Source organism: Arachis ipaensis, chromosome B8, assembly GCF_059453495.1.
Source record: "Arachis ipaensis isolate K30076 ecotype BB chromosome B8, ASM5945349v1, whole genome shotgun sequence".
Lineage (NCBI taxonomy): Eukaryota > Viridiplantae > Streptophyta > Magnoliopsida > Fabales > Fabaceae > Arachis > Arachis ipaensis.
This window is the reverse complement of record NC_142443.1, coordinates 54,612,495-54,631,296: the sequence shown is the minus strand read 5'-3', so window position 1 is coordinate 54,631,296 and position 18,802 is coordinate 54,612,495. Positions and strand designations below refer to the sequence as shown.

Sequence of the window (18,802 nt, the reverse complement as noted above, 5' to 3'; positions counted from 1 at the left end):
CGGATTCAAGACTCTCAGTCATATTGATCTCCTCCACTAAGGAGTCAATAATATCAATGCTCATACAGTCATTTGATGTATTTGGATGCTGCATAGCTTTGACAGCATTTAACTTGAACTCATCCTCATTGACTCTCAGGGTCACTTCCCCTTTTTGTACATCAATGAGAGTTCGTCCAGTTGCTAGGAAGGGTCTTCCTAGAATGAGAGTTGCACTCTTGTGCTCCTCCATTTCCAGCACTACAAAGTCAGTTGGAAACGCATATGGCCCAACCTTGACAATCATGTCCTCAATTATGCCTGATGGATACTTAATGGAGCCATCAAAAAGTTGGAGGCATATTCGGGTTGCTTTGACTTCTTCAGTCAAGCCAAGCTTTCTGATAGTAGATGCAGGTATTAGGTTGATACTTGCCCCAAGGTCACATAGAGCTGTCTTGGTATAAGCACCCTCTAATGTGCATGGTATCATAAAGCTTCCGAGATCTTTAAGCTTCTCTGGTAAGCTTTTCAGAATGACTGCACTGCATTCTTAAGTGAGAAAAACTTTTTTAGTTTCTCTCCAATCCTTCTTATGACTTAAGATCTCTTTCATGAACTTAGCATAAGAGGGTATTTGCTCAAGTGCCTCTGCAAACAGGATCTTTATTTCAAGAGTCCTGAGATAGTCTGCAAAGTGGGAAAATTGTTTATCCTGTTCCGCTTGGCGGAGTTTCCGAGGATAAGGCATCTTAGCTTTGTATTCTTCAACCTTAGTTGCTGCAGGTTTATTTCCTATAGAGATGGTTAGAGAAGCCTTCTTAGGAGGGTTACAATTAGCACTTGCAGGTGTCTGATCCCTCGTTGGCGTTTGAATGCCAGGATTAGGGGTTGGATGGGCGTTTAACGCCAATTTTCCACCCTTTTCTGGCGTTTGAACGCCAAAGTTGGGCATGGAATGGGCATTTAACACCAGTTTTTCACCCCTTTTCTGGCGTTTGAACGCCAGTAATGGGCATCCACTGGGCGTTTGATGCCAATTTTTCACCCTTTTATGGCGTTTGAACGTCAGAAGTATTCCTCTCTGGGCTCTTACTGTCCTCAGAGGGATTTTGAGCAGTGGTTTGGTCATCCTCTGTCAGTTGTTCCTTTCTTGGCTTTCTGCTATCTTGAGCTGAATTATTCAATGTCTTCCCACTCCATAATTGAACAGCTTGGCATTCTTCTATTACCTGTTTAGATAGTTGCTATCTTGCCTGATCTAATTGTGCTTCCATATTCTGGTTAGCATTTTTAGTGTCTTGGAGCATCTCCTTGAATTCTGCGAACTGTTTTGTTATAATGAACAATTGCTGTTTGAGTTCAGCAACTTGTTCTTGAGGACTAAGTTCAGTGGATACTGCTTTAGCCTCTTCTTTCGGGGAGGACTCATGGTGCACGAAATTGTGATGTCCAGGCTCAAACAATCCCCGGCAACGTGAGCAACTTTGTGCTCTGATCTCAATACATAATTGTCACAACTTCGATACAACTAACCAGCAAGTGCACTGGGTCGTCCAAGTAATACCTTACGTGAGTATGGGTCGAATCCCACGGAGATTGTTGGTATGAAGCAAGCTATGGTCACCTTGTAAATCTCAGTCAGGCGGATATAAAGTGATAATGGTGTTTTCGAATAATAAATAATAAAATAGGGATAGAGATACTTATGTAAATCATTGGTAGGAATTTCAGATAAGCGAATGGAGATGCTTTTCGTTCCTCTGAACCTCTGCTTTCTTGCTATCTTCATCCAATCAGTCTTACTCCTTTCCATGGCTGGCTTTATGCAAGGGCATCACCGTTGTCAGTGGCTACATCCCCTCCTCTCAGTGAATAATATGCTCACGCACCCTGTCACGGCACGGCTATTCATCTGTCGGTTCTCGATCATGCTGGAATAGGATTCACCCTCCTGTTGCGTCTGTCACTAACGCCCAGCACTCGCGAGTTTGAAGCTCGTCACAGTCATTCAATCATTGAATCCTACTCGGAATACCACAGACAAGGTTTAGACTTTCCGGATTCTCTTGAATGCTGCCATCATTCTAGCTTACGCCACGAAGATTCCTGTTAGGAGATCTAAGAGATACTCATTCTAGCTTATTTCATGTAGAACAGAAGTGTTTGTCAGGCACGCGTTCATAAGGGAGAAGGATGATGAGCGTCACACATAATCATCACCTTCATCACGTTCTTGGGTGTGAATGGATATCTTAGAAGAGAAATAAGAAGAATTGAATAGAAAACAGTAGTACTTTGCATTAATCTTTGAGGAACAGCAGAGCTCCACACCTTAATCTATGGAGTGTAGAAACTCTACCGTATGAAAATACATAAGTGAAAGGTCCAGGCATGGCCGAGATGGCCAGCCCCCAAAACGTGATCAAAGGATCATAAGGTAATCCAAAGATGCCTAATACAATAGTAAGAGGTCCTATTTATAATAAACTAGCTACTAGGGTTTACATGAGTAAGTATTTGATGTATAAATCCACTTCCGGGGCCCACTTGGTGTGTGTTTAGGCTGAGCTTGAGTGTAGCACGTGCAGAGACCATTTGTGGAGTTGAACGCCAAGTTCTGTGCCAGTTTGGGCGTTCAACTCTGGTTTTGGATCCTTTTCTGGCGCTGGACGCCAGATTTGGGCAGAAGGCTGGCGTTGAACGCCGGTTTACGTCGTCAATTCTTGGCCAAAGTATGGACTATTATATATTTCTGGAAAGCCCTGGATGTCTACTTTCCAACGCAATTGGAAGCGCGCCATTTCGAGTTCTGTAGCTCCAGAAAATCCACTTTGAGTGCAGGGAGGTCAGAATCCAACAGCATCAGCAGTCCTTTTTCAATCTCTGAATCTGATTTCTGCTCAAGTCCCTCAATTTCAGCCAGAAAATACCTGAAATCACAGAAAAACACACAAACTCATAGTAAAGTCTAGAAATGTGAATTTAACATAAAAACTAATGAAAACATCCCTAAAAGTAACTAGATCCTACTAAAAATATGCTAAAAACAATGCCAAAAAGCGTGTAAATTATCCGCTCATCACAACACCAAACTTAAATTGTTGCTTGTCCCCAAGCAACTGAAATCAAATAGGATAAAAAGAAGAGAATATACTATAAATTCCAAACTATCAATGAAACATAGCTTCAATCATATGAGCGGGACTTATAGCTTTTTGCCTCTTGAATAGTTTTGGCATCTCACTTTTTCCATTGAGGTTCAGAATGATTGGCATCTATAGGAATTTCAGATTTCGAATAGTGTTATTGACTCTCCTAGTTCAGTATGATGATTCTTGAACACAGCTTCTTTATGAGTCTTGGCCGTGGCCCTAAGCACTTTGTTTTCCAGTATTACCACCGGATACATAAATACCACAGACACATAATTGGGTGAACCTTTTCAGATTGTGACTTAGCCTTGCTAAAGTCCCCAATTAGAGGTGTCCAGGGTTCTTAAGCACACTCTCTTTTTTTTTTTTTTCTGCAAGCTTTGTTCTTTGCTGCTTTTTCTTGCTTCAAGAATCATTTTTATGATTTTTCAGATTATCAAATAACATGTCTCCTAGTCATCATTCTTTCAAGAGCCAACATATTTAACATTCTTAAACAACAACTTCAAAAGACATATGCACTGTTCAAGCATACATTCAGAAAACAAGATGCATTGTCACCACATCAATATAATTAAACTAAGTTCAAGGATAAATTCGAAACTCATGTACTTCTTGTTCTTTTGAATTAAAACATTTTTCATTTAAGAGAGGTGATGGATTCATAGGACATTTATAACTTTAAGACAAAGTTACTAACTACTAATGATCATGTAATGAAGACACAAACATAGATAAGCACATAACATAGAAAACGAAAAACAGAAGAAATAAGAACAAGGAATGAATCCACCTTAGTGATGGTGGCGTTTCCTTCTTGAGGAACCAATGATGTCCTTGAGCTCTTCTATGTCTCTTCCTTGTCTTTGTTGCTCCTCCCTCATTGCTTTTTGATCTTCTCTTATTTCATGAAGCATGATGGAGTGCTCTTGATGTTCCACCCTTAGTTGTCCCATATTGGAACTCAATTCTTCTAGGGAGGTGTTGATGTGCTCCCAATAGTTTTGTGGAGGAAAGTGCATTTGAGGCATTTCCGGACCTCTTGAGCTCCATGACTGGGCTCTCTTGCTTGCTCCATCTTTTTCTTAGTGATGGGCTTTTCCTCTTTAATGAGGATATCTCCCTCTATGTCAATCCCAGCTGAATTGCATAGGTGGCAAATGAGGTGAGGAAAGGCTAACCTTGCCATGGTGGAGGACTTGTCAGCCACCTTGTAGAGTTCTTGAGGTATAATCTCATGAACTTCCACCTCTTCTCCAATCATGATGCTATGGATCATGATGGCCCAGTCTATAGTAACTTCAGACCGGTTGCTAGTGGGAATGATTGAGCATTGAATAAACTCCAACCATCCTCTAGCTATAGGCTTGAGGTTCAATCTTCTTAGTTGAACCGGCTTACCTTTGGAGTCAATCTTCCATTGAGCTTCTTCTACACATATGTCCATAAGGACTTGGTCCAACCTTTGATCAAAGTTGACTCTCCTTGTGTAGGGGCGTGCGTTCTCTTCCATATATGGCAAGTTGAACGCCAACCTCACATTTTCCGGACTAAAATCTAAGTAATTCCCCCGAACCATTGTAACATAGTTCTTTGGATTCGGGTTCTTACTTTGATCATGGTTCTTGGTGATCCATGCATTGGCATAGAACTCTTGAACCATTAGGATGCCGACTTGTTGGATGGGTTTTGTTAGAACTTCCCAACCTCTCCTTTGAATTTCATGTCGGATCTCCGGATACTCATTTCTTTTGAGTTGGAAGGGGACCTCAGGGATCACCTTCTTCTTGGCCACAACATCATAGAAGTGGTCTTGATGGGCTTTGGAGATGAACCTTTCCATCTCCCATGACTCGGATGTGGAAGCTTTTATCTTCCCTTTCCCTCTTCTAGAGGATTCTCCGGTCTTAGGTGCCATCAATGGTAATGGAAAAACAAAAAAAGCTATGCTTTTACCACACCAAACTTAGAATATTGCTCGCCCTCGAGCAATAAACAAAAGAATAGAAGAAGAAGAAGAAGAAATATGGAGAGGGAGAGGGAGAGGTGGTTTCGGCCAAGGAGAGTGTAGAGGGGTGTGTTATGTGAATTTGGTGAAGAATGGAGGTCTTTATATAGGGTAGGAAGGTGGGGTATTGGTTCGGCCATATGGGTGGGTTTGGGTGGGAAATTGGTTTTGAATTTTGAAGGTAGGTGGAGTTTATAAGGTAGGTTTATGGGGAAGAGTGGATGGATGTGAGTGGTGAAGGTTTAGTGGGGAAGAGAGATTGAGGTGATTGGTGAGGGGTTTTTAGGGAAGAGTGTTTATGGGGTTGTGTGAAAGAGAGTGGTGAGAAGAAGTGAGTGGAGGTAGGTGGGGATCCTGTGGGTCCACAGATCCTGAGTGGATCCTGTGGGGTCCACAGATCCTGAGGTGTTCAAGGAATTACATCCCTGCACCCATTAGGCATGTAAAAATGCCTTTGTACCCAACTCTGGGCGTTCAGCGCCAGGTTGGTGGCCATTTTGGGCGTTCAACGCCCAATTGTGTGCCATTTCTGGCGTTGAACGCCAAAACCATGCCTGTTCTGGCATTCAGCGCCCAGAAGCTGCCTATTTTGGGCGTTTAGCGCCAGAACCATGCTCTGTTCTGGCGCTGAACGCCAGACAGATGCTCCTCCAGGGTGTGATTTTTCTTCTGCTGTTTTTGATTCCGTTTTCAATTTTTCTATTTATTTTGTGACTCCACATGATCATGAACCTAAGAAAACATGAAAAACAATGAAAATAAAAGTTAGATAAACATTGGGTTGCCTCCCAACAAGCGCTTCTTTAATGTCAATAGCTTGACAGTGGGCTCTCATGGAGCCTCACAGATGTGCAGAGCTTTGTTGAGACTCTCCAACACCAAACTTAGAGTTTGGATATGGGAGTTCAACACCAAACTTAGAGTTTGGTTGTGGCCTCTCAACACCAAACTTAGAGTTTGACTGTGGGGGCTCTGGTTGACTCTGCTTTGAGAGAAGCTTTTCCTGCTTCCTCTCCATGGTTGCAGAGGGAGATCCTTGAGTTTTGAATACAAGGGAGTTCTCATTCCATTGAAGGACTATTTCACCTCTGTCAACATCAATCACAGCTCTTGCTGTGGCCAAGAAAGGTCTTCCTAGGATGATGGATTCATCCTCTTCCTTTCCAGTATCCAGGACTATGAAATCAGTAGGTATGTAAAGGCCCTCAACCTTTACTAATACATCTTCTACTTGTCCATAAGCCTGTCTTCTTGAGCTGTCTGCCATCTCTAATGAGATTTTAGCAGCTTGCACCCCATAGATTCCCAGTTTCTCTATTACAGAGAGGGGCATGAGGTTTATTCCTGAACCAAGGTCACACAGAGCTTTAAAGATCATGGTGCCTATGGTACAGGGTATTATGAACTTTCCAGGATCCTGTCTCTTCTGAGGCAATGTCAGTTGATCCAGATCACTTAGTTCATTGATGAACAAGGGAGGTTCAACTTCCCAAGCATCAATGCCAAACAATTTGGCATTCAGCTTCATGATTGCACCAAGAAACTTGGCAGTTTGCTCTTCAGTGACATCCTCATTCTCTTCAGAAGAGGAATACTCATCAGAGCTCATGAAGGGCATAAGGAGGTTCAATGGAATCTCTATGGTCTCTAGATGAACCTCAGAGTCCTTTGGTTCCTCAGAGGGAAGCTCCTTATTGGTCACTGGACGTCCCAGGAGGTCTTCCTCCTTGGGATTCACGTCCTCTCCTCTCCTCACAGGTTCGGCCATGGCACTTATGTCAATGGCCTTGCACTCTCCTTTTGGATTCTCTTCTGTATTGCTTGGGAGAGTACTAGGAGGGATTTCAGTGATCCTTTTACTCAGCTGGCCCACTTGTGTTTCCAAATTTCTAATGGAAGACCTTATTTCATTCATGAAACTTACAGTGGCCTTAGATAGATCAGAGACTAGATTTGCTAAATTAGAAGCATTTTGTTCAGAGTTCTCTGTCTGTTGCTGAGTGGATGATGGAAAAGGTTTATTATTGTTAAACCTGTTTCTTCCACCATTATTAAAGCCTTGTTGAGGCTTTTGATCCTTCCATGAGAAATTTGGATGATTTCTCCATGATGAGTTATAGGTGTTTCCATAAGGTTCACCTAAGTAATTCACCTCTGCTATTGCAGGGTTCTCAGGATCATAGGCTTCTTCTTCAGAAGATGCCTCTTGAGTACTGTTGGATGCAGCTTGCATTCCATGCAGACTCTGAGAGATCATATTGACTTGCTGAGTCAATATTTTATTCTGAGCCAATATGGCATTCAGAGTATCAACTTCAAGAACTCCCTTCTTCATAGGCGTCCCATTACTCACAGGATTCCTTTCATAAGTGTACATGAACTGGTTATTAGCAACCATGTCAATGAGTTCTTGAGCTTCTGCAGGCGTTTTCTTTAGGTGAATGGATCCACCTGCAGAAGTGTCCAGTGACATCTTTGATAGCTCAGATAAACCATCATAGAATATATCCAGGATGGTCCATTCTGAAAGCATGTCAGAAGGACACTTTTTGGTCAACTGTTTGTATCTTTCCCAAGCTTCATAGAGAGATTCACCTTCTTTCTGTCTGAAGGTTTGAACATCAGCTCTAAGCTTGCTCAGCTTTTGAGGAGGAAAGTACTTGGCTAAGAAAGCCGTGACCAGCTTATCCCAAGAGTTCAGGCTGTCTTTGGGTTGAGAATCCAACCATAATCTAGCTCTGTCTCTTACAGCAAAAGGGAAAAGCATGAGCCTGTAGACTTCAGGATTTACTCCATTAGTCTTAACAGTATCACATATATGCAAGAATTCAGTTAAGAACTGAAAAGGATCTTCAGATGGAAGTCCATGAAACTTGCAGTTCTGCTGCATCAGAGAAACTAATTGAGGTTTCAGCTCAAAGTTGTTTGCTCCAATGGCAGGAATGGAGATGCTTCTTCCATGTAAATTGGAATTAGGTGCAGTAAAGTCACCAAGCATCCTCCTTTCATTATTATTATTTTCGCCTGCCATCTCCTCTGCCTGTTCGAAAATTTCTGAAAGGTTATCTCTTGATTGTTGTATTTTAGCTTCTCTTAATTTTCTCTTCAGAGTCCTTTCAGGTTCTGGATCTGCTTCCACAAGAATGTTCTTATCCTTGCTCCTGCTCATATGACAAGGAAGAATGGGCAGAAAAATGATAATAATAATAGAGATCCTTTATACCACAGTATAGGGATCCCTTTCTAAGTAGAAGAAGAGGGGGAGATAAAGGATGTGATGTAAAGGAAGAAACACAACTGTGAGGATTGGAATGTGAGATGAGATGTTAGGATATGAATGAATAAATAGAATGAGATGGGAGAGAAGGAGGGAATTTTCGAAATTTATTTTTGAAAAGGAGTTAGTGATTTTTGAAAATAGTTTTTGAAAAAGTTTAGTATTTTTTTTCGAAATTTTTTTTTTAAATTAAAATAATTAATAAATTAAAAAGAAATTTTGAAAAAGGGGAGAGATATTTTCGAAAAAATGAGAGAGAGAGAGTTAGTTAGGTGGTTTTGAAAAAGATAAGAAACAAACAAAAAGTTAGTTAGTTAGTTGAAACAAATTTTGAAAAGATAAGAAGTTAGGAGGTTAGAGAAGATATTTTGAAAAGATATTTTTGAAAAAGATAAGATAAGAAGATATTTTTGAAAAGATATGATTGGAGTTAGTTTTGAAAAAGATTTGATTTTTTTTTAAAATCTCAATTAATGACTTGATTCATAAGAAATCACAAGATATGATTCTAGAACTCAAAGTTTGAATCTTTCTTAACAAGCAAGTAACAAACTTCAAATTTTTTAATCAAAACATTAATTGATTATGTTATTTTCGAAAATTTGGTATAAAAATAAGAAAAAGATTTTTGAAAAATATTTTTGAAATTTTCGAAAATAACTAATAATTTTGAAAAAGATTTGATTTTTGAAAAAGATTTTGAAAAAGATAAGATTTTCAAATTGAAAATTTGATTTGACTCATTCGCAACAACTTGATTTTTAAAAATTTTTGAAAAAGTCAATTCAAATTTTCGAATTTGATGAGAGAAACATGGAAAGATAATTTTTTTTTATTTTTGAATTTTTATGATGAGAGAGAAAAACACAAAAAAATGCAATGCATGAAATTTTTAGATCAAAACATGTGATGCATGCAAGAATGCTATGAATGTCAAGATGAACACCAAGAACACTTTAAATGTCATGATGAACATCAAGAACATATTTTTGAAAAATTTTCAATGCAAAGAAAACATGCAAGACACCAAACTTAGAATTCTTTAATGCTTACGCACTAAGAATTCAAGAATGCATATGATAAACATGAAAAGACACAAAACAAAAAATCATCAAGATCAAACAAGAAGACTTACCAAGAACAACTTGAAGATCATGAAGAACACTATGAATGCATGATATTTTCGAAAAAATGCAGGATGCATATGCAAGTGACACCAAACTTATGATATGACTCAAGACTCAAATAAGAAACACAAAATATTTTTTATTTTTATGATTTTCTAATTTTTTTGGATTTTTATTTATATTTTTCGAAAATTTAAAAGAAAAAATAAGGATTCCAAAATTTTTAATATGAATTCCAGGAATCTTGCATTCTTAGTCTAAAGCTTCAGTCTAGGAATTAGACATGGCTCACTAGCCAGCCAAGCTTTCAAAGAAAGCTCCAGTCCAAAACACTAGACATGGCCAATGGCCAGCCAAGCTTCAGCATGTGATATATGGAATTACATGCATTGAAGTGATTAGTTGAAGCCTCAGTCCAAAAGAATTTAGACATGGCTTTACAGCCAGCCAGGCTTCAACATGCTTCATGAAACACTAGAATTCATTCTTAAAAATTTTGAATAAAATTTTTGAAAACAATTTTTTTTTTCGAAAACATATGAGAGATTTTTGAAAATATTTTTGAAAGATTTTTGAAAATAAAATAAAAAGAAAATTACCTAATCTGAGCAACAAGATGAACCGTCAGTTGTCCAAACTCAAACAATCCTCGGCAACGGCGCCAAAAACTTGGTGCACGAAATTGTGATGTCCAGGCTCAAACAATCCCCGGCAACGTGAGCAACTTGGTGCTCTGATCTCAATACATAATTGTCACAACTTCGATACAACTAACCAGCAAGTGCACTGGGTCGTCCAAGTAATACCTTACGTGAGTAAGGGTCGAATCCCACGGAGATTGTTGGTATGAAGCAAGCTATGGTCACCTTGTAAATCTCAGTCAGGCGGATATAAAGTGATAATGGTGTTTTCGAATAATAAATAATAAAATAGGGATAGAGATACTTATGTAAATCATTGGTAGGAATTTCAGATAAGCGAATGGAGATGCTTTTCGTTCCTCTGAACCTCTGCTTTCTTGCTATCTTCATCCAATCAGTCTTACTCCTTTCCATGGCTGGCTTTATGCAAGGGCATCACCGTTGTCAGTGGCTACATCCCCTCCTCTCAGTGAATAATATGCTCACGCACCCTGTCACGGCACGGCTATTCATCTGTCGGTTCTCGATCATGCTGGAATAGGATTCACCCTCCTTTTGCGTCTGTCACTAACGCCCAGCACTCGCGAGTTTGAAGCTCGTCACAGTCATTCAATCATTGAATCCTACTCGGAATACCACAGACAAGGTTTAGACTTTCCGGATTCTCTTGAATGCCGCCATCATTCTAGCTTACGCCACGAAGATTCCTGTTAGGAGATCTAAGAGATACTCATTCTAGCTTATTTCATGTAGAACAGAAGTGTTTGTCAGGCACGCGTTCATAAGGGAGAAGGATGATGAGCGTCACACATAATCATCACCTTCATCACGTTCTTGGGTGTGAATGGATATCTTAGAAGAGAAATAAGAAGAATTGAATAGAAAACAGTAGTACTTTGCATTAATCTTTGAGGAACAGCAGAGCTCCACACCTTAATCTATGGAGTGTAGAAACTCTACCGTATGAAAATACATAAGTGAAAGGTCCAGGCATGGCCGAGATGGCCAGCCCCCAAAACGTGATCAAAGGATCATAAGGTAATCCAAAGATGCCTAATACAATAGTAAGAGGTCCTATTTATAATAAACTAGCTACTAGGGTTTACATGAGTAAGTATTTGATGTATAAATCCACTTCCGGGGCCCACTTGGTGTGTGTTTGGGCTGAGCTTGAGTGTAGCACGTGCAGAGGCCATTTGTGGAGTTGAACGCCAAGTTCTGTGCCAGTTTGGGCGTTCAACTCTGGTTTTGGATCCTTTTCTGGCGCTGGACGCCAGATTTGGGCAGAAGGCTGGCGTTGAACGCCAGTTTACGTCGTCAATTCTTGGCCAAAGTATGGACTATTATATATTTCTGGAAAGCCCTGGATGTCTACTTTCCAACGCAATTGGAAGCGCGCCATTTCGAGTTCTGTAGCTCCAGAAAATCCACTTTGAGTGCAGGGAGGTCAGAATCCAACAGCATCAGTAGTCCTTTTTCAATCTCTGAATCTGATTTCTACTCAAGTCCCTCAATTTCAGCCAGAAAATACCTGAAATCACAGAAAAACACACAAACTCATAGTAAAGTCCAGAAATGTGAATTTAACATAAAAACTAATGAAAACATCCCTAAAAGTAACTAGATCCTACTAAAAATATGCTAAAAACAATGCCAAAAAGCGTATAAATTATCCGCTCATCAACTCACTGCTTAAGTACAGATGCTGATTTCTAGCAACTATATCAATGAGCTCTTGAGCCTCTTCAATTGTCTTTCTCATGTGTATAGATCCACCAGCTGAGTGATCTAGACATATTTGAGCTTTTTCTGTAAACCCGTAGTAGAAGATGTCTAACTGCACCCACTCTGAAAACATTTCAGAGGGGCATTTCCTTAGCATCCCTCTGTACCTCTCCCAGGCATTATAAAGGGATTCATCATCCTCTTGTTTAAAGCCTTGGATATCCAGCCTTAGCTGTGTCATCCTTTTTGGAGGAAAATATTGATTTAGGAATTTGTCTGATAACTGTTTCCATGTTCTTATGCTTGCTGTGGGTTGTTTATTTAACCACCTCTTAGCTTGATCATTTACAGCAAATGGAAATAGTAATAATCTGTAGACATCCTGATCTACTTCCTTGTCACGTACTGTGTCAACAATTTGTAAAAACTGTGCCAGAAACTCAATAGGTTTTTCTTGTGGAAGACCTGAATACTGACAATTTTGCTGCACCATGACAATGAGCTGAGGATTTAGCTCAAAACTGCTTGCTTTGATGGGAGGTATACAGATACTACTCCCGTATGCAGCGGTAATGGGGTTAGCATATGACCCCAGAGTCCTTCTAGACTGTTCAGTTCCACTTATGTCCATGATGGAGAAAAGGGAATTGATATGAATTGCAAATAAATTATATTTTTGTTTTTATTTTATTTAATTAAAATCAACCAAATAAAATAAAATATAATAAATGGAAAATAAAATAAAAATTTCGAAAACTAGAATAATTGATTAATTAAGAAAATTTGAAAAATCTTGGATATGATTTTTGAAAAATATTTGAATTTTGAAATTCCAAAACTAAGATAAGATAAAATAGGAAGTTTTAAAAAAAAAATCTAAATTTTTAAAGGCAGAATTCGAAAATCAATTAAAATAAAGAGAAAAGATATTTTTGAATTGAATGAAGAAAAAGAAAAACAGTAAAAACGACACAAAACTTAAAATTTTTAGATCAAAACAAAGAAAACAAACAAGGAAGCTTTGAATATCAAGATGAACACTGAGAGTAACTTTTGAAATATTTTTAAGAAAACAGAAACACAAAGGACACCAAACTTACAAAATTTTTATACTCTGAGCACTAATAATTCAAAAAAAATGAAAGAAAAATAAACTTATGCAATTGACACCAAACTTAAAATATGAAACTAAACTCAAACGGAAGACTCTAAACCAAAAAGAAAAAAAAATTTTCCTAATCTAAGCAACAAAATAAACCGTTAGTTGTCCAAACTCGAACAATCCCCGGCAACGGCGCCAAAAACTTGGTGCACGAAATCACAATCACACTTTTGCAATTCCGCAAAACTAACCAGCAAGTGCACTGGGTCATCCGAGTAATACCTTACGTGAGTAAGGGTCAATCCCACGAAGATTATCGGCTTGAAGCAAGCTATGGTTATCTTGTAACTCTTAGTCAGGATATCAATAATAATTCTCAGTTTTAATTGGAATGAGTAAAAGAACATGGATTAAATAATACTTGTTATGCAGTAATGGAGAATAGGTTGAGGTTTTGGAGATGCTCTATCTTCTGAATCTCTGCTTTCCCACTATCTTCTTCTTCACGCATGCAAGGCTCCTTCCATGGCAAGCTGTATGTTGGTGGATCACTGTTGTCAATGGCTACCATCTGTCCTCTCAGTAAAAATGGTCCAGCTACGGGTTTCGTAGGGCTAATCATCTGTCGGTTCTTACTAGTGTTGGAATAAGATCCATTGATCCTTTTGCACACTGTCACTGCGCCCAATATTTGTGAGTTTGAAGCTCGTCACAGTCATCCCTTCCCGGATCCTACTTAGAATACCACAGACAAGGTTTAGACTTTCTGGATCTCAAGAATGCTGCCAATTGATTCTAGCTTATACCACGAAGACTCTGATCTCACAGATTTGAATGCTCTGTTGTCAATAGAGAAAATCAAACTCGTGAACCAGGAACCAAAGAGATACACACTCAATCTAAGGTAGAACGGAAGTGGTTGTCAGGTATGCGTTCATAGGTTGAGAATGGTGATGAGTGTCGCGGATCATCACATTCATCATGTTGAAGTGCGAGTGAATATCTTAGAATAGAAACAAGCATGATTGAATGGAAAACAGTAGTAATTGCATTAATCCATCGAGACACAGTAGAGCTGCTCACCCCCAACCATTGAGTTTAAAGACTCATGCTGTAGAAGATACAAAATTTAGATGAAAAAAAGTTATGAGGTACAAAATGAATCTCTAAGAGTGGTTTTTATAATGAACCAGTGACCTAGGTTTACAGAAAATGAGTAAGCTAAGATAGATAGTGCAGAAATCCACTTCCGGAGCCCACTTGGTGTGTGTTTGGGCTGAGAACTGAAGCTTCCATGTGCATAGGCTATTCCTGACGTTGAACTCTAGCTTTTGTGCCAGTTTAGGCGTTTAACTCCAACTTTTATGCCAGTTCTGGCGTTTAATGCCAGAAAAGGGTAAGGAGCTGGTGTTAAACGCTAGCTTACGCTACCAAATCTCGGACAAAGTATGGACTATTATATATTGCTGGAAATCCCATGATGTCTACTTTCTAACGCAATTGAGAGAGCACCAATTGGGCTTCTGTAGCTCCAGAAAATCTATTTCGAGTGCAGGGAGGTCAGAATCCAACAGCATCTGCAGTCCTTTTTCAGCCTCTGAATCAGATTTTTGCTTAGGTCCCTCAATTTTAGCCAGAGAATATTTGAAATCACAGAAAAACACACAAACTCATAGTAAAGTCCAGAAATGTGAATTTTGCTTAAAAACTAATAAAAATATACTAAAAAGTAGCTAGATCCTATTAAAAACTACCTAAAAACAATGCCAAAAAGCGTATAAATTATCCGCTCATCAGTGCGCACGCACACTTCTTGTTCCCTCTTCTGCCCAGAGCGCTTGCATAGAGTGTGCGCTTGCACACTCTACTTTTTTCACCTCGTGTGCATACGCACACGCTGTTGTGCGTATGCACGCCCCTGTTTTCTCACTACTATACTTCTTTTCTTCTCCTCTCTCTACTTCTTCTCTTCTTCTTTCTTTCACCTCTCTCTTCTTACTTTTACCCTCTTATCTACTTGCTTTACTTTGTTTTGTTTGCATTGCATTTCTACTTTAGTGATTTTATTAGTTTTGCTTTAGTTATTTGTTAATTAAATAAGTTGCATGTGTTTGCTTAATATTGATTGGGTTGCTTGATTGAATTTCATCAATGCACTTATACTTTGCCTTAAATTACTAACACCTAATTGGGTTTGCACATTTACATGTTGCGTATTAGGTGAAATTTTTATAAGTGCATAATGAATTTCGTGAATTGAGTTGAACTATTTATTCATCATGGTTTTTAGTGAATATAATCACATAACAAGGTATTTGTTCCTTGTTAACGCCTTGCATTTTTTTAGTCGACTTGACTTGATTCTTATCAAGACTTGTCACATTTTGTAACAAGCACCTTATACATGTGATTATTTTATCATTCCTAAGGGTGAATAAGTAGTCTCTTTTCATCATTGAATTGATTATTGTTAATTGTGCCAGTTTCTATTAATGTTTGCACTTTCACCTACAAAATTTCAATGTCCAATAGCTCAAATACTCAATTCACTATTAATTGTGGTTATCTAGGTTGTGTGTATCTTGGTTGTTACTTATTCATCACTTGCAACCTAGACCACTCAATTGAGGAACATGCTATTTCTTTTGCTTTTGTGGTTATTGTTTTACCCGATCAATGTGTTGTGTTCTAAATTGAGTGCTGATGAGTCCATATTTTTCGATGTATTTTGACTTGAATTGAATGCATTATAGCATATGAACTCACACTTAAGCACCAAAATAGAATACTTTTGTGTTTGATCCCTAATTTGATTCTGAAAGTGAAAACATGCGTTTTAATGCTTAGATTAGTGATTTTTAGTCCCACTTTTATGTCATTCGATGTCGTGATATGGTTTGTGAATGATTTCAGGCCTTAGAGGCAAGAATGGATGACCGAAAGTGGAAGGAAGCATGTACAAGGGAGAAAACATGAAGAAAACAAGGAAAGCACACACAGTGACGTGTGCGTATGCACGAGTACCTATGCGTACGTACAGGACGATTTTTAGCCGCGTGTGCGGACGCACACATCTGTGCGTCTGCACAGGTCCCTGCATGTGATTTTGTTAATGAAATGCGTGCTATGCGTTTTCTGAGGGCTTTTGGCCCAAATTTTGAAGGCTTGGAGCTGAATTTGGAGTGCTATATAAGGGGGATTCAACGCATTAGCTAGGGGGAGCTCACTGAGGTAGTTTTTAGAGAGTAATTAGGAGTAGGAGTAGGAGTAGTGTAGTATTGCTCTCCTAGGATTTATGTAGTTTTCTTTGTAGAATTTTATAGCAAGCTTAATTTTGGATTTGATCATCTTTAATTGTAAGTACTCTCAATTTTCTCTTTAATTACATTGTCTTTACTTTCATTTCCATTTGGTTCAAGTTACTTTGTTCATATTGCAATTTTATGTTTCTTGAAGTTTTAATCAATGAATTTTACATTTCATGCTTCCTTTATGTTTGATTGCTTGTTTATACTTGGTCTTGTGGATAGTTGATTATAGTTTTCCATTTTACTTTGCAAATTCCCATGCTTTACTTTTATGCACACAAGGTGTTTGTGAAAATGCCAACTTTAAGTTTTGAGTAGATTTTCCCATTTTGGCTTATGGTTTGAGTTCCTAGGATACTAGAGTCATAATGTTCGACACTTAGTGGTAATTCTTGGGTAGTTAGTTGACTCTTGTTTCCATTGACACTAGCCTTTTATCAACTAGTTTGGTAAGTTGGTTAGGACTTATGGATTAAGGTCAATTATGCTTACTTGACTTACTCCTCGATGGTTGGAATTAACTAGGTGATATTGACTCATTATAATTACCATAGTTGTGGTTATGGCGATGATAGGATTCCTTGGATCCTCATTCCCCAGTTAAGACTTTTATTGCATTTATAGCATTTTCACTAGTTTTGACCTTACCTCCCCTTTGCTTGCATTAATTGCAATTTTGCTCATCTCTTAGTTCTTTTAATATTTCGTTCTTTCATTACAAAACCCTTGTTGCCATCTTAACAACCAAAAGTTAATAGCACCACGTTTGCATTGCTAGGGAGACCGACCCGAGGTTGAACTACTCTCAGTATATATATTTTGTATTGAATTCATCATTTGATCTTGGGAATCAACTGTTGGTCTAGACTATACTCTCAACGATGGAATTCTATTTTGTAAAAATTTAGACTATACATTAGTTGTTCTCTCGTATCAAATTTGGCGCCATTGCCGGGGAATTGCAAATGATGTTATTTCTTTTGGTTGATGTGAATATGTTAATAGTGTAAATAGCACTTTGTGGTTGTTTGTTCGCTTCTTCTAGTAGGTTTTTGTTTTTATTTTCTTCATGACTTTTTCACACCATTACCACAATGCACCCCAATGGAGCCTAAACACTTACCTTTATAGTCACCAATCTTACACACCATCACCTCACTACATACAAAACCAAAACCCTTATCCTCATGAGTTTGATTGTCAACCTTCATCACCTCCATCTTCATTTTCCTACATGGATCAAGCCACACAAGAAGTACTTTTCATGCTCATTCAAGAACAACAAGAGTTCTGGAAGAAGTAAGAGCAAGTCATGTCTACCCTAGCACAAGCTTTGGATCATTTAGCTTCATTGTGTTCATGCCACAAGCAAGAGAAATTGGTGGATGAATGTGTGAAACCAAGTGAAAAGTGTGGAGTAAAAGAAGAATTGCAAAATCAAGAAGAAGATGTCAAGGCACAACATGAAGTGCATAAAGAGATGCATGAAGAGTTAATCGGAATTGAGCAAGAGGATTCCATCATTCGAGATTTTTTGTCCGACTTGGTTAATTCCTTCAATGACCTTCATGAGCATCCTTTGGTTGATTTAGAAGGAGATGTTGATGTGGACTTCACACAACCTCCAATTTTTTACTTGAGTGAGGATGAAGAGGATTCAAAAGAGGTTGAGGAAGATCTTAGTTGCCAAGAGGTGAAAGCATTCATTCAAAAGCGAATTGAGTGGGTGAAGACTTATCCAACAAGTTTTCTAGTCCCACATCAATACGCCGTTTTAGAGACAGATGGTCAACTTCGAACCTTTCTTGGGATAGTGAGCAGTGAAGAGAAGAATGTTAATTGGCACAGAAATGGAATGTTCAACCAAGGAGCCAATTTAACATTTGAAGCTTGTCAATGGTGACAGAGGAACTCAAGTATGGGATCCGGACATTCATTTCAAGAATCAATACTTAAGGATCCTAGTTGCTAGCTTGAAGTCTTCTAAGAGTTTGATGCAATCTAATTGGGACCCCGGGGGTCAAATCAATAGCAAACTTGGTTAGAGATTCAAAGAGGAGTGGAAGCATAAGCCGCCCTAACAAGGATCTCCTCACCAAGTCCAATTTAGGACTATAAACCAAAGTGCTTGGTGGGAGACACCCCACCATGGTAATATTGATAAACCACTATTTTATGGTTTATATTGTGCTTAATTGTATGGTTTTATCAATTCTTTACCCACTTATTCATATGATTGGCATGCATTTATATTTCCTTCCAAAAATTATTACATGATTGAATATTTGCTTCCTAAATACTTTTAATTATGTATTTTAATTCTCCTTCATTCCATTAGATGCCGTGATCTGTGTGTTAAGTGTTTCAGGCTTTATAGGGCATGAATGACTTGGAGATTGGAAAGGAAGCTTGCAAAAATGGAAGGAACATAAGAAATTGAGGAGATGACCAGCGAGAAGTGACGTGGATGCATGGCTCAC

At 38.6% G+C, this 18,802-nt stretch overlaps 1 non-coding gene across 1 annotated transcript; it reads left to right on the top strand.

Annotated features, from left to right (window-relative positions):
• The first annotated feature begins 7,669 nt into the window (after window positions 1–7,669).
• LOC148548151 (small nucleolar RNA R71) lies at window positions 7,670–7,777 on the top strand. The gene has a single exon (XR_015898273.1). It is a non-coding gene; the product is annotated as a small nucleolar RNA R71 (small nucleolar RNA).
• Window positions 7,778–18,802: the final 11,025 nt, after the last annotated feature.